Below are 15,110 nucleotides of genomic sequence, written 5' to 3'. Positions count from 1 at the left end.
AATTTAGAGATATGTTAATCTAACTTAAAGTGAATTAATGTATGAATCACTCTATAAGAAGCTGGTCAACAAAAATTATGCGTCTAAGCAACTTCTGAATGCTAAAATGGATTTAAGCTTCAAAATCGCAACGCAATGAACCGCAACGCAATGAACCGCACAGCAATAATTCTATGAGTTATATACAACATTTACAAAGGTAAAATAAATTGAATTTAAAATAATAGATTTAGTGTTATGTTAAGCTAACTTAAAGAGAATTCATGTAAGAATCACTCTATAAGAAGTTGGTCAACAAAATCTATACGTCTAAGCGATTTCTAAGAGTTAAATTGGATTTAAGCTTCGAAATTGCAACACAATGAACCACACAACGGCAATTCGATGAATTATGTACAACACTTATCAAGGTAAAATAAACCGAATTTAAAATAATGAATTTAGTTATATGTTAAGCTAATTTAAAGTGAGTTCATGAAGGAATCACCCTATAAGAAGACGGACAACAAAATCTACGCGTTCAAGGCGATTTCTAAAATTTAAATTGGATTTTAAATTTCGAAATCGCAACGTGTAACACCCCAAATATTGTTAGAGTAATTTAAATATTATTTAATATGATTATTGGAAGGTAAAAGGAATTATTAAATAATATTGGGAATTATTATTATTATTATTATAGGTGTTATTTATTTTAATAATAATTAAATAATAAATAAATGGAATATGAAGAGTGGAAGGGTAAAAGTGAAAATTTTGATAAGAGGCCAAAGGGAGAACTCAGAGTGTTTTTTTCACGTATTTTGCCTCAGAGTCAGAGAAAGGGGAAACGCTGAAGAGAAAGAGAAGAAAGAGGAAAAAGGCCAAAGATTGCTCAAAACTTCCTTCAATCCAAAGAGGTAAGGGGTCTGAACCTTATTAAACAATAATATGCTGAAAATGGTGAAATATTGGATGAACGAAATTAGGATTTTAATCGAAGGAATTCGTAGAAATTATATGCAATGATGTTAGGATTTGTGAAATCGAATAGGGGACTATTGTATTAGATGATATGAGTGATTTTGTGTGAAATTTGGACTGTGGAGGGATGAATTTGGATAGATCTCGTAGCAGAGGGAGCCATTGCAGATCTGGAAAATTGGTTTCTGGTCATACGCGTATGGCACTAGGCAATACGCGTATGAGATGGCTGGTACGCGTATGGCGCTAGGCAATACGCGTATGGATGAGGAAGATGATGTTTTGAACGTGTTTTGGTCTCTGGTGGTACGCGTATGGGAATGTGATATGCGTAGCATACGCGTATGGACATGGGCAATACGCGTATGGATTTGGTCAGGCGTGGGCAATACGCGTATGGGCATAGGCAATACGCGTATGGGCAGACTTGTGGTCTTTCCTGGACTGTTGTTGTGCAGTTTTTGTTGTTTAGGCTGAGCGAGGTAACTTAGCTGATGCAAGGTATACGAGGGATCATTTCCCGTTGCTTTGAGTGGTATAGATATTAGTAGAGTGTGTTAATACTGTGTTTGATTATGTGACACGATGTGATATGCTTTTGTGATAGAATGTGTTAATGATGATGATAATATGACTATATGATGCTGTTGTTGCTATGTTGATTATGATGCATGCTTGGTGTGCATGCATTCATGAAAGGCCGATGCCTAGTGATGAACGGACTGAGTTCCAATGATGTTGTTGACTCCGGGCTTGTTGAGAGGCTTGGTTCCTTGTGGGGAACTCGGATTCTATGGTGATGAATCCGGGAGTGGTGATCCTGTAGTTGGTCACAAAATGGGTATACCGAGTCGTGTTGAGTCATGCATGGGTGTGTGCATTGCATTTGATATGTTGTTTGTTGATGTTCATGAGTATGTTGATAATGATGATTAGGATGAGCTAAGTTGGCATATTTATGTTTATATTTCTATCGTTATATTATTATTTAATAATGTAATTCTCACCCCTTCTGCATGTGTTTATGTTCATCTATGATGAGCAATGTGCAGATAAAGAAGAGTAGCTATTGTCGAGGTTTGAAGAATAAGTGTAGAGTTATTCTACAGAGTCGAGTCAAATGCTCTGGTCATGTGACACCGGGGTTATGGGATTCGATAGATATTGGTTATTATTTACGTTGTTCATGATGACTAATATGTTGAGATGCTTTGTTGAGACACTGTTGACACATTATTATGAATTGTTATATGATGAATGATAATATTCGTGTTGTTGTCCGCTGCGAAGTTTTAAATAAAATAAATATATGTTTTATATTGTGATGCAATAAGTGTTATGTTATAAGAAATGTAAACTCTTCTACATGTTGTACTCTGATAAACTATTTAAATATGTCGTTTGGGTAGAAGGGTGTTACATTAGTGGTATCAGAGCATGGTCAGTCCAGTCGAGTCATAATGTGATGTTTTCCCTGTTGGTCGATTAGTGTAAATGACACTGTCGATATTTAACGGTTGTAGTTGTGTCGTGCAGAGTATGGCTGGAGAAAATGACCGTGCGATTGCTGAGGCTTTGGCTGCTATGGCGCAGGCTATGCAGGCGCAGCAGAATCCGCCGGTCGACGAGTTTAGGAATTTGGGAAGGTTTCTGAAGAATAACCCTCCTACATTCAAGGGGCGCTATGATCCAGATGGTGCTCAGATTTGGCTGAAGGAAATTGAGAAGATTTTCCGGGTGATGACGTGTACTGAAGCACAGAAGGTGCAGTTTGGTACGCATATGTTATCTGAAGAGGCTGAAAACTGGTGGGATAACACTCGACAGAGGATTGAAGTACCAGGTGCTGAGATGACTTGGGAAAGGTTCAAGACGGCCTTTCTGGAGAAATATTTTCCTGCTGATGTGCGATGTAAGAAGGAGATGGAATTTCTAGAACTGAAGCAGGGTAACATGTCTGTTGCTGATTACGCTTCGAAGTTTGAGGAGCTGGTGCAGTATTACCCTCATTATAATGGTGCTGATGCTGAGGAATCCAAGTGTGTCAAGTTTGAGAACGGGTTGCGTCCCGAGATCAAACAAGGCATTGGTTACCAGGAGATTCGTAGGTTTCCTACACTGGTTAACAAGTGCAGGATATTTGATGAAGATAGCAAGGCTAGGACTGCTCACTACAAGAGTCTTAGTGAGAAGAAGAATAAAGATCGTGGTAGTCCTTATGCATCTCCGAATGGTAAAGGTAAGCAGAAAGTGGTAGATGAGAAGAAGCCAAGTGGGGGAGGATCTCCCATAGCTGGTAAATGTTTCAAGTGTGGCGAGCCAGGCCACCGTGCTGATAGCTGTGCCAAGAAAGTGCTGAGATGTTTCCGATGCGGTCAGGCTGGTCATAGAGTTACGGAATGTAAGGATGCTGGTCCGACATGTTTTAATTGTGGCGAGAAAGGCCATATCAGTTCGCAGTGCTCGAAACTGAAGAAGGCGGCTACTGCAGCTCATACTACTGGTAGGGTGTTTGCTCTGAGTGGGGCTGAAGCTCCTAAAGAAGATAATCTGATTAAAGGTACTTGCTTGATTAATAATGTTGAATTGCTTGCTATTGTTGACACTGGTGCTACCCATTCGTTTATTTCGTATGAGTGTGCGACCAGGATTGGTGTGATTATGTCGTCCCTAGGCGGAAGTATGGTGATAGATACTCCTGCTAATGGATCTGTGAAGACTTCTGTTGTCTGTCGAGGTTGTCATTTGACGATCTTTGAGAGAGAGTTCGTGGTTGATTTGGTGTGCTTACCCTTGCACCAAATTGATATTATTCTGGGAATGAATTGGCTAGAATTCTATGGCGTGTTTATCAACTGCTATAGGAAGACGGTGCGATTTTCTAAAGTTGGTGAGAATGATGAGGCAAGATTTCTATCTGCTAAGCAGGTGGGGGATTTTGTGAAAGATGAAGCTCAGATATTCGCTTTATTTGCGTCTCTGCAAGCGGATAAGAAAGTAATGAGTGTAGAATTGCCGGTCGTCTGTGAATTTCAGGATGTGTTTCCGGAGGATGTAAGTGATCTACCTCCAGAACGTGAAGTCGAATTTGCCATTGACTTAGTACCAGGTACGAGTCCAGTGTCGATGTCTCCTTATAGAATGTCGGCAACTGAACTAGTTGAATTGAAGAAGCAACTTGAAGAATTGCTTGAGAAGAAGTTTGTGCGTCCAAGTGTTTCTCCTTGGGGTGCACCAGTATTGTTAGTGAAGAAGAAAGAAGGTACGATGAGGTTGTGTGTAGATTATCGGCAGTTGAATAAGGTGACTATCAAGAATCGGTATCCATTGCCGAGGATCGATGATTTGATGGACCAGTTGGTTGGAGCTCATGTTTTCAGTAAGATTGATTTGCGGTCGGGTTATCATCAGATTCGAGTGAAGTCAGATGATATTGCAAAGACTGCTTTCCGTACGAGGTATGGTCATTATGAATACACTGTGATGCCGTTCGGGGTGTCTAATGCTCCAGGTGTGTTTATGGAATATATGAATCGTATATTTCATCCGTACCTTGATAATTTTGTTGTAGTGTTCATAGATGATATATTGATATATTCTAAGACGGAAGAAGAGCATGCAGGACATCTGAGAATTGTTTTGCAGGTGTTAAGAGAAAAGAAATTATATGCAAAGTTATCTAAATGTGAGTTCTGGTTGAAGGAAGTGAGTTTCCTTGGCCATGTGATTTCGAGTGGTGGGATTTCTGTTGATCCGGCTAAAGTTGATGCCGTATTACAGTGGGAGACTCCGAAGTCTGCTACTGAGATACGCAGTTTTCTGGGGTTAGCTGGTTATTATCGCAGATTTATTGAGGGCTTCTCTAGGTTGGCATTGCCGTTGACGCAGTTGACTAAGAAGGGTCAAGTGTATGTGTGGGATGCAGCTTGTGAAGCGAGTTTTGTTGAGTTGAAGAGGCGGTTGACCAGTGCTCCAGTGTTGATCTTGCCTAATCCTGGTGAGTCTTTCGTTGTTTATTGTGATGCTTCCTTGATGGGTCTTGGTGGTGTTTTGATGCAGAATGGTAAAGTTGTAGCTTATGCTTCTAGACAGTTGAAAGTTCATGAGAGGAATTATCCTACGCATGATCTAGAACTTGCAGCTGTTGTATTTGTGTTGAAAATGTGGAGGCATTATCTGTATGGTTCCAGATTCGAAGTGTTCAGTGATCACAAGAGTCTGAAGTATCTGTTTGATCAGAAAGAGTTAAATATGAGGCAGAGAAGGTGGTTAGAATTACTGAAGGATTTTGACTTTGAATTGAGTTATCATCCCGGTAAGGCTAATGTAGTTGCAGATGCGCTGAGTAGAAAGTCTCTACATATGTCTATGATGATGGTTCGGGAGCTTGAGTTAATTGAACAGTTCCGTGATATGAGTTTGGGTTGTGAAGTTTCCGCTGATAGTGTAAAGTTGGGTATGCTGAAGTTGACTAGTGGAATTCTGGAAGATATTCGGAATGGTCAGCAAGTTGATGTCGCTCTAGTTGATCATATTACTATGGTTAACCAGGGTAATGGTGGTAATTTTGAGATTGATGAGAATGGCATCCTGCGATTTAAAGGTAGGGTTTGTGTTCCTGAGGTGTCTGAATTGAAAAAGAGTATTCTTGAAGAGGGCCATAGGAGTGGATTGAGTATCCATCCAGGTGCAACTAAAATGTATCAAGATTTGAAGAAGTTGTTTTGGTGGGCTGGTATGAAAAGAGATGTTGCTAAGTTTGTGTATGCCTGTTTGACTTGTCAGAAGTCAAAGATTGAACATCAGAAACCGGCAGGTATGATGCAACCTTTGAAGATTCCTGAATGGAAGTGGGATAGCATTTCCATGGATTTTGTGACGGGATTGCCGAGGACGACGAAAGGTAATGATTCTATTTGGGTGATTGTGGATCGATTGACTAAGTCGGCGCATTTCTTGCCGATGAAGATTAATCACTCTTTAGAGAAGTTGGCAGAGTTGTATATTGAGGAGATAGTGAGGCTGCATGGTATTCCATCCAGTATTGTGTCTGATAGAGATCCCAGATTTACTTCTAGATTTTGGGAAAGTTTGCAGAAAGCGTTGGGAACTAAGTTGAGGTTGAGTTCAGCTTATCATCCTCAGACTGATGGTCAGACCGAAAGAACTATCCAATCCTTGGAGGATTTGTTGAGAGCTTGTGTGTTGGAGCAGAGTGGTTCTTGGGATAGTTATTTGTCGTTGGTGGAGTTTACTTATAATAATAGTTTTCATGCTAGTATCGGTATGGCTCCATATGAAGCATTGTATGGTAGGAGGTGTAGAACTCCATTGTGTTGGTATGAATCAGGTGAGAGTGTTGTACTCGGACCTGAGATTGTGCAGCAGACGACTGAAAAGGTTAAGATGATTCAGGAGAAAATGAAGATTTCTCAGAGTCGTCAGAAGAGTTATCATGATAACAGGAGAAAGGCACTTGAGTTCCAAGAGGGAGATCATGTGTTCTTGAGAGTTACTCCGACGACAGGTGTGGGTAGAGCTTTAAAGTCTAAAAAGCTTACTCCGAGGTTTGTGGGTCCGTATCAGATTTTGAAGAGGGTTGGGGAAGTGGCGTATCGGATAGCTTTACCGCCGTCGCTTTCTAATCTGCATGATGTGTTTCATGTATCTCAGTTAAGAAAGTATATTGCGGATCCTTCGCATGTTGTTCAGTTGGATGATATCCAGGTCAGGGATAATTTGACCGTTGAGGTGTTGCCAATTCGGATAGATGACCGAGAAGAGAAGACCCTGAGAGGTAAGAAGATTGCTCTAGTGAAAGTTGTTTGGGGAGGTCCAGCTGGTGAGAGCTTGACTTGGGAGCGTGAAGATCAGATGAAGGAGTCGTATCCGGCTCTATTTGCTTGAGGTATGTTTTCGAGGACGAAAACTTCTAAAGTGGGGGAGAGTTGTAACACCCCAAATATTGTTAGAGTAATTTAAATATTATTTAATATGATTATTGGAAGGTAAAAGGAATTATTAAATAATATTGGGAATTATTATTATTATTATTATAGGTGTTATTTATTTTAATAATAATTAAATAATAAATAAATGGAATATGAAGAGTGGAAGGGTAAAAGTGAAAATTTTGATAAGAGGCCAAAGGGAGAACTCAGAGTGTTTTTTTCACGTATTTTGCCTCAGAGTCAGAGAAAGGGGAAACGCTGAAGAGAAAGAGAAGAAAGAGGAAAAAGGCCAAAGATTGCTCAGAACTTCCTTCAATCCAAAGAGGTAAGGGGTCTGAACCTTATTAAACAATAATATGCTGAAAATGGTGAAATATTGGATGAACGAAATTAGGATTTTAATCGAAGGAATTCGTAGAAATTATATGCAATGATGTTAGGATTTGTGAAATCGAATAGGGGACTATTGTATTAGATGATATGAGTGATTTTGTGTGAAATTTGGACTGTGGAGGGATGAATTTGGATAGATCTCGTAGCAGAGGGAGCCATTGCAGATCTGGAAAATTGGTTTCTGGTCATACGCGTATGGCACTAGGCAATACGCGTATGAGATGGCTGGTACGCGTATGGCGCTAGGCAATACGCGTATGGATGAGGAAGATGATGTTTTGAACGTGTTTTGGTCTCTGGTGGTACGCGTATGGGAATGTGATACGCGTAGCATACGCGTATGGACATGGGCAATACGCGTATGGATTTGGTCAGGCGTGGGCAATACGCGTATGGGCATAGGCAATACGCGTATGGGCAGACTTGTGGTCTTTCCTGGACTGTTGTTGTGCAGTTTTTGTTGTTTAGGCTGAGCGAGGTAACTTAGCTGATGCAAGGTATACGAGGGATCATTTCCTGTTGCTTTGAGTGGTATAGATATTAGTAGAGTGTGCTAATACTGTGTTTGATTATGTGACACGATGTGATATGCTTTTGTGATAGAATGTGTTAATGATGATGATAATATGACTATATGATGTTGTTGTTGCTATGTTGATTATGATGCATGCTTGGTGTGCATGCATTCATGAAAGGCCGATGCCTAGTGATGAACGGACTGAGTTCCAATGATGTTGTTGACTCCGGGCTTGTTGAGAGGCTTGGTTCCTTGTGGGGAACTCGGATTCTATGGTGATGAATCCGGGAGTGGTGATCCTGTAGTTGGTCACAAAATGGGTATACCGAGTCGTGTTGAGTCATGCATGGGTGTGTGCATTGCATTTGATATGTTGTTTGTTGATGTTCATGAGTATGTTGATAATGATGATTAGGATGAGCTAAGTTGGCATATTTATGTTTATATTTCTATCGTTATATTATTATTTAATAATGTAATTCTCACCCCTTCTGCATGTGTTTATGTTCATCTATGATGAGCAATGTGCAGATAAAGAAGAGTAGCTATTGTCGAGGTTTGAAGAATAAGTGTAGAGTTATTCTACAGAGTCGAGTCAAATGCTCTGGTCATGTGACACCGGGGTTATGGGATTCGATAGATATTGGTTATTATTTACGTTGTTCATGATGACTAATATGTTGAGATGCTTTGTTGAGACACTGTTGACACATTATTATGAATTGTTATATGATGAATGATAATATTCGTGTTGTTGTCCGCTGCGAAGTTTTAAATAAAATAAATATATGTTTTATATTGTGATGCAATAAGTGTTATGTTATAAGAAATGTAAACTCTTCTACATGTTGTACTCTGATAAACTATTTAAATATGTCGTTTGGGTAGAAGGGTGTTACACAACGCGATAAAAATCCAACAATCACTCAGTGATTAAAAAAAATAATTAAATAAGATATAATTGACTAATTAAATTAAATTAATTAGTCGAACACTAAATTAAATTAATCAAAGAAAAATAATAAATAAAAAAATAATAATAATAACACAAGGGAGGTGCAAATGATATGGAGTGTGCAAGGGATCAAATGACAAAGGGCCCATGACCCATAACTAAACCTAATTAATATTAACAAAACAATAAATATTAACATAAAATAAAAAAAATATAAAAAAAATAAAAAGTGGTCGGCGGATGCAACCGGCAGACGGAGAGAGTATCTAAAAATTTCAAAAGAAAATAAGTCTTCAACCGTGTTCCAACACGTGGCAGGGGGAAAGAAGAAGTCGAAAATCAACAAAAGTCTTTCTTCCTCATCTCTCTCATGTTTTACCTTTCACTGCAACAACAACAACCACAATCAAACTCTTTTTTTTAACAAACTTAAATACTTTTCCTTTCTCATTCACTCATGACTCAACTCTCTCTCTCTCTCTCAAGTTTCAAATCAAAACAAATAAACAAAACAAATCAAAACCAACTCAAATTCAAAAGTGGAAAGCGAGAAAAAACCAATGATCGATTTCAAAGATGGTGGCGGTATAAACAGTGATGACGTCAGAGCGCGTGGTGCCGCTTCGGCCGGTTGAGAGGTGGCTTGGGTTTTATGGTTGTTTGATGTTGTATGTAGGTTGTTGTTATGGTTTGGTGGTGATTATTAGGAAGAAGGTGAAATTGTTGGTTGATGGTGATTCGGTGGTGAAGATGTTGTTGAATGTGAGTGTGAAACAAAAGGTGAGAGAGAGTTGTCATGAGAATAAAGGTGGAAAGCTTCTTGAAAAGGTGAGTATGAGGAGGTTATGAAGTTGTGTTCGTTTACATGAGGTTAGTAAAGTATTTTTTGTGTGTTGTTTAAGAGAGACAGAAAGGTTTATGGTGTGAAGTTATTTTAGAATGGAAGAAGTAAAAAGAGATAGTTGAGTTGAGGGAAAGAAGAAGAAAACTATGGGTGTTGGTGTGGTTGTAGGAAAGTTTGGAAAATAGAGAGTTTACTGTGAGTGTTGAGGAAGTATTTGGTTGAATCAAAGTATGAAGAGGAGAAGAAAAAAACTGAACCAAAAAAATGAAGAAAAACCAATAATTAAAAAATGGCTCTTTTTTCTAACAAATTATGGCTCTTTTTTCTAACAAATTTATTTATGTTGGTCACTTTGTCCTCTCTTCTTTCAGTAAATGACGCACCCTTTTATTTTTCAATTGGTCTGCTTTTTAAAACCACACACCCCCTCTCTCTCATGCGCCGCGTACATGTCAAATAGGCATGGCAACATAACTCGTACCCACGGGTACCAACCCGAACCCGCCCCGAAGTTGACGGGGAAACCTCGTTTTGACTGGGTTTGGGTTTGGGTTTTCCCCAATTTTAAAATATGGGGACGGGTCGGGTAATGGGGACACTAGTACCCACCCCGAACCCGCCCCGTTAATTTCATTGTGTACATTATTATTTATTTTTGATAATTTAGAATATTAAATATGTGGTTAATGTTTTGATATTTTAATTTGAATTTATTATTTAAAATATTTAAAATGTATGTATGGAATTTTTTTAGATTATTTTATTTTATTATTTGTAATTTAATTTTATTTTGGAAAATAAATATTTGTATTAAAAAAATTAATTTCACTAAATGAATGGTGGCGGGGCGGGGATACCCGAACCCAACCCAAACCCGTTTGGGACGGGTTTTGGTTTTGATTCTCCATCCCTGTTTGGGTTTGGGGCGGGGAACGGGGATTGTTTGGGGATTCGGGTTTGGATTTGGGGGAGGTAAAAACCGTCCCCGACCCGCCCCGTTGCCATGCCTAATGTCAAATGGGGAGTGGTCACTCCTATCTCTATTTCCACAACAATTAATATATGTATATGCAATCAATTTAGGGTTTACTCACATAAAACACTAAAAATGCCCTTATTTAGTGATTTTAGAGTTCAAAATGAGTTTCAAAAACCAAATCAAAATAATATTAAACAATTCTAAATAATCAAAATTAAATCTAAATGAAAACATAGAAAATTTTAATTAATTAATTAGAACATTTTGACAAAGAAATAAAAATAAAAGGACTTAAAATAAATAAAAATGGGGCATAAAAATACTCGAAAAATCAAACTAAATGCACCAAAATGATAAGCACAAAATAAACTTATGGAAAACATACATTTTTTATCAATTTTGAAGTAAAAAATGACCGGTTAAAAAGGCTCAGGCTGACCAAAACGCCATCGAAAAAGGAGCAAAAAAAAATAAATCGACCATGTCAAGTTAACCTACATGAACCGTAGATTAATAACATTGATGTTTACAAGTTTTTTTTAAAAAAAATTGCTCGCTAATTCTACGTGCATTAAAAATTGATTCAACTGGTATGTCTGTAGATTCGAAATTTTATTCTGGTTAACATTTTAAGCATTATGCAGAATAAAATGCATGTTGTGATGAGTAGATGATGCAGATGTCATGTGAATGCATTGATTTATTGATCGGGGGAAAATTGGGGTATGACAGACCGGTTACTACAAAAGGTTTATATAAGGCTTTTCGAAATTGGATTTACCTTTGACTTAGTTGACTCGGAAAAGGCAAGCTTATGTGTGAGATGCTCAGTGTGGGGATAGTTTCTAAGAGTTGAAGAAGAGGTTGACGATGATGCCATTTTTTATCTTACCTGATGTGAGGGAATCTTTTATTATGTATTGTGATGCTTCTAAGATGAAATTATGCAATGTGCTTATGCAAAATTATCAAGTTGTAGCGAATGCTTCTAGATAACTGAAGACTCGTGAGAGGAATTATCCATCCCATGATTTGGAGTTGACAACAATAGTTTTTCTACTTAAAGTTTGGATGAATTATTTGTATGGTTTGTGGTTTGAGGTTTTTAATGATCATAAAAGTTTGAAGTATTTGTTTGATCAGAAGGACTTGAGTATGAGGCAGGGGTAGCTAGAGTTTTTAAAGGACTGCAACTTTAAGTTAAGTTACCATCTTGGTAAAGCTAATATGGTAGCATATGCTTTATGTAGAAAGTCTTTGCATATGTTAGTTTCAAGAATTGGAATCGATTGAGTTGTTCAAAGATTTTAGCTTGGTGTGTGAGATGACGCCATAGAGTATGATGTTAGGTATGCTAAATTTGACTAGCAGTGTTTTAGAAGAAATCAGAGAAGGTCATAAATCGGATTTAGGATTGATCAAGGTAAAGAAGTGGATTTCAGAATTGATGAGAATGGAGTTATGAGATTCCGAGATAGAGTTTGTGTGTTGGATTTGTGAGAGCTTAAGAAGAGAATTCTTGAGGAAGGTCACAAAAGTGGTTTAAATATTCGTCCTAATGCTACGAAGATGTATCAAGATCTTAAGAAGATGTTTTGGTGGTCAGGTATGATGAAGGATGTGGCTAAGTTTGTATATTTTTGTTTAACTTGTCAAAAGTCGAAGATAAAGCATCAAAAACTATATGGGTTGATGCAACCTTTGAGTATTCTTGTGTGGAAGTGGGATATCATCTCTATGGATTTCATGGTAGGTTTTCTAAAGACATCAAAGGAAAGTGATTCGATTTGGGTTGTGGTGTATATACTGACTAAGTCGGCTCATTTTATTCTGATCTTTTGTACCTGTTGCAGAAGCTAGCAGAGGTGTACATCATTGAGATTGTGAAGCTGCATGGTATTCCCATGAGTGTTGTTTCAGATAGAGAACTGTGGTTCACGTCGAGGTTTTAGGAGAGTTTGCAGGAAGCCTTGGAAACTAAGTTAAGCTTGAGTTCTGCCTATCATCCGCAAATAGACGGTTAGACATAAAGGATTATCCAATCTTTGGAATATTTGTTTAGAGCTTGTATTTTAGAGAAATGATGTAATTGGATAGTTACTTGCCTTTGATCTAGTTTAAATATAACAATAATTACCATTCTAGTATTTAAATGACACCTTTTGAAGCTCTGTATGGAATGAGGTCTAGGAATCATTTGTGTTGGTATGAATCAGGTGAAAGAGGGTGATCATGTGATCTTGAGAATCACTTCGGTGACTGATGTTAGTCGTGAATTGATGTCTCGAAAGCTCGCGCCTCATTTTATTAGTCCTTATCAGATCCTCCAGAGAGTATGAGAGGTGGACTGCAGAGTTGTCTTACCACTGTCTTTTTCGAATCTTTATGATGTCTTCAATATGTCTCAACTTCAGAAGTATATTTATGATCCCTCCCATGTGATCCAATAAGATGATGGAAAAGTGAGAGATAACTTTACTGTTGAGGCATCACCCTTACGGATTTAGAATCTCAAAGTGAGTCACTCGAGAGATAAAGAGATCACTTCAGTGAAGATAGTGTGGGGAGGACCTCCTCGAGGGAGCGTGACGTGGGAGCTGGAGAGTCGGATGCGAGAATCGTATCCTGAGTTGTTTCCTTCATGTAATTTTTGAAGGCGAAAATTATTTAAGTGGGGGATAGTTGTAATACCCCAATTTTTAAATTATTTTATTTTATTGAGTTTTACATGCTTAAATGACTTATTTGAATATTCCATGTATTTTTGGCGGGGTTATTCAGAATTGGGTAAAATTTATATTATTCATCACTATTTTGGGATTAATTAAAATAAGAGATATTGAGATTTGGAGTGGGAAATAGGATAATGATATAATTGGTGGTGAGGAGTGAGAAACCAAAAGTTGAGGGGGGATAGAAATAACTAAAATAAAAGAACTAGGTTTTTATTTTAAAAGAAAATTGGAAAGAAAATTATAGGAGGCGGTATGTAGAATATGGAGCAATAGGATTTTGAGAGGCAAGGGCAAAAGCTTAGGATTCCAAGGCAAAAGCTTCAAATTTTCTGCAGAATTCAGATAAGGGAAGATTATTCATCCATGTGTGTGTTTTTCATAAAGGATGGAGAGGGATCCTAACTCTCTTTCTTTTTGTTTTCTCAAATCCTCCATTTATGAGGTTTTTCAATCCTTGAGATGGTTGTGCAAACCTCTATGGATTATGATGTTATGAATATGTTTTATGTTGTCATTATATGGTGAATTCGTATGCAATTTAAATATGAAATTCAGATTTGTGTTGTTCTTGTTTATGTAGTTTTGGTGGTGATGAACATAATGATAAATTTCACGATAAATTAATGATGTGTAATCAATATTGATTTGGTCTGTTATATGTCCAATATATTACGAATGATGTTTTTCTATTCGATTTGGGTTTTTAGGGGTTGAAATTGGAGCTTTGGAAGTCCTCTAATGGTGAAATCGCGAATTTTGAAATATGCACACTGATGACGGGCATCACCGGCGTGATAAACTGACCATCTTGCATTTAGGAGAGCTGATGGGCGTCAGCATGATGACACGGTCGTCGTCATGGTCCCCGAGATAGGCTTCTTGCCTATGCTTGAGTAAAGTGACGGGTTTATGAGAGAGGGATGGTGACGATCGTCATCCTGGTGACGGGTTGACCTTTAGCCCTGGAGTTAACCGGTTCTGAGAGGTTGACTCAATTTTTCTAGTAGATTTTGATGTTGGTGACTGTTTACTTCTGTTTGTTGTTATTTTGGCGAGTTTGGTGAATTAATGAGTGAGGTATTAAGCTATCTAACATGTTTAGAGTTGAGTCAAAAGTTAATTAAGTTGAGATTATAGTATGCTTGGCGACTCTAATATTCCCGAATAGAAATGAAAGGGACATGTATGAGCTTTGGTGAGTCATGAATTTACTCTGTTGAGTAGTGATGTGAAATATTATCTATCGATGAGTATGATATGAGTAATGATATAATTATGTGTGTTATGTTTACATGTTGTGTTGAATTATGGTGAGTTATTATTGTATAGTGTGATGCATTATGGAGAGGTAGGTAATTGTTGTGACATGTCATGCATCATGTATATCAGAGATATGTAATTGGTGATGTGAATAAATTACTAACATAATAATGATGTCCAAATATTTGTGATGAGATTGACCAGTAACATAAATCTAACATCCAAATTGGTGAGTATATTAGTACCACATGCATGTGGTGATTAAGTGATGAGTGCATTGCATATACATCTGCACTTATGATTGGTGATGGTTTTGAATGATACATAAATATGTTAGTGATTGGTGATGGTTCTGAATGATACGAATACATTGATGTTTGTGTATGCTATCTGTAACACCTGAGGTCGAAGAGGGCGGAGAGTGGTTACATGTAACACCCAAGGGCAAGGGAGTGGTTGTTGGTGCATGAGGCATGACAATGAGACACTTCTAGCAGCTTCTAGGGGGGAAAT

This window comes from Lathyrus oleraceus, chromosome 6 (assembly GCF_024323335.1).
Source record: "Lathyrus oleraceus cultivar Zhongwan6 chromosome 6, CAAS_Psat_ZW6_1.0, whole genome shotgun sequence".
Classification (NCBI taxonomy): domain Eukaryota; kingdom Viridiplantae; phylum Streptophyta; class Magnoliopsida; order Fabales; family Fabaceae; genus Lathyrus; species Lathyrus oleraceus.
Note: the sequence above shows the minus strand (reverse complement) of the source record.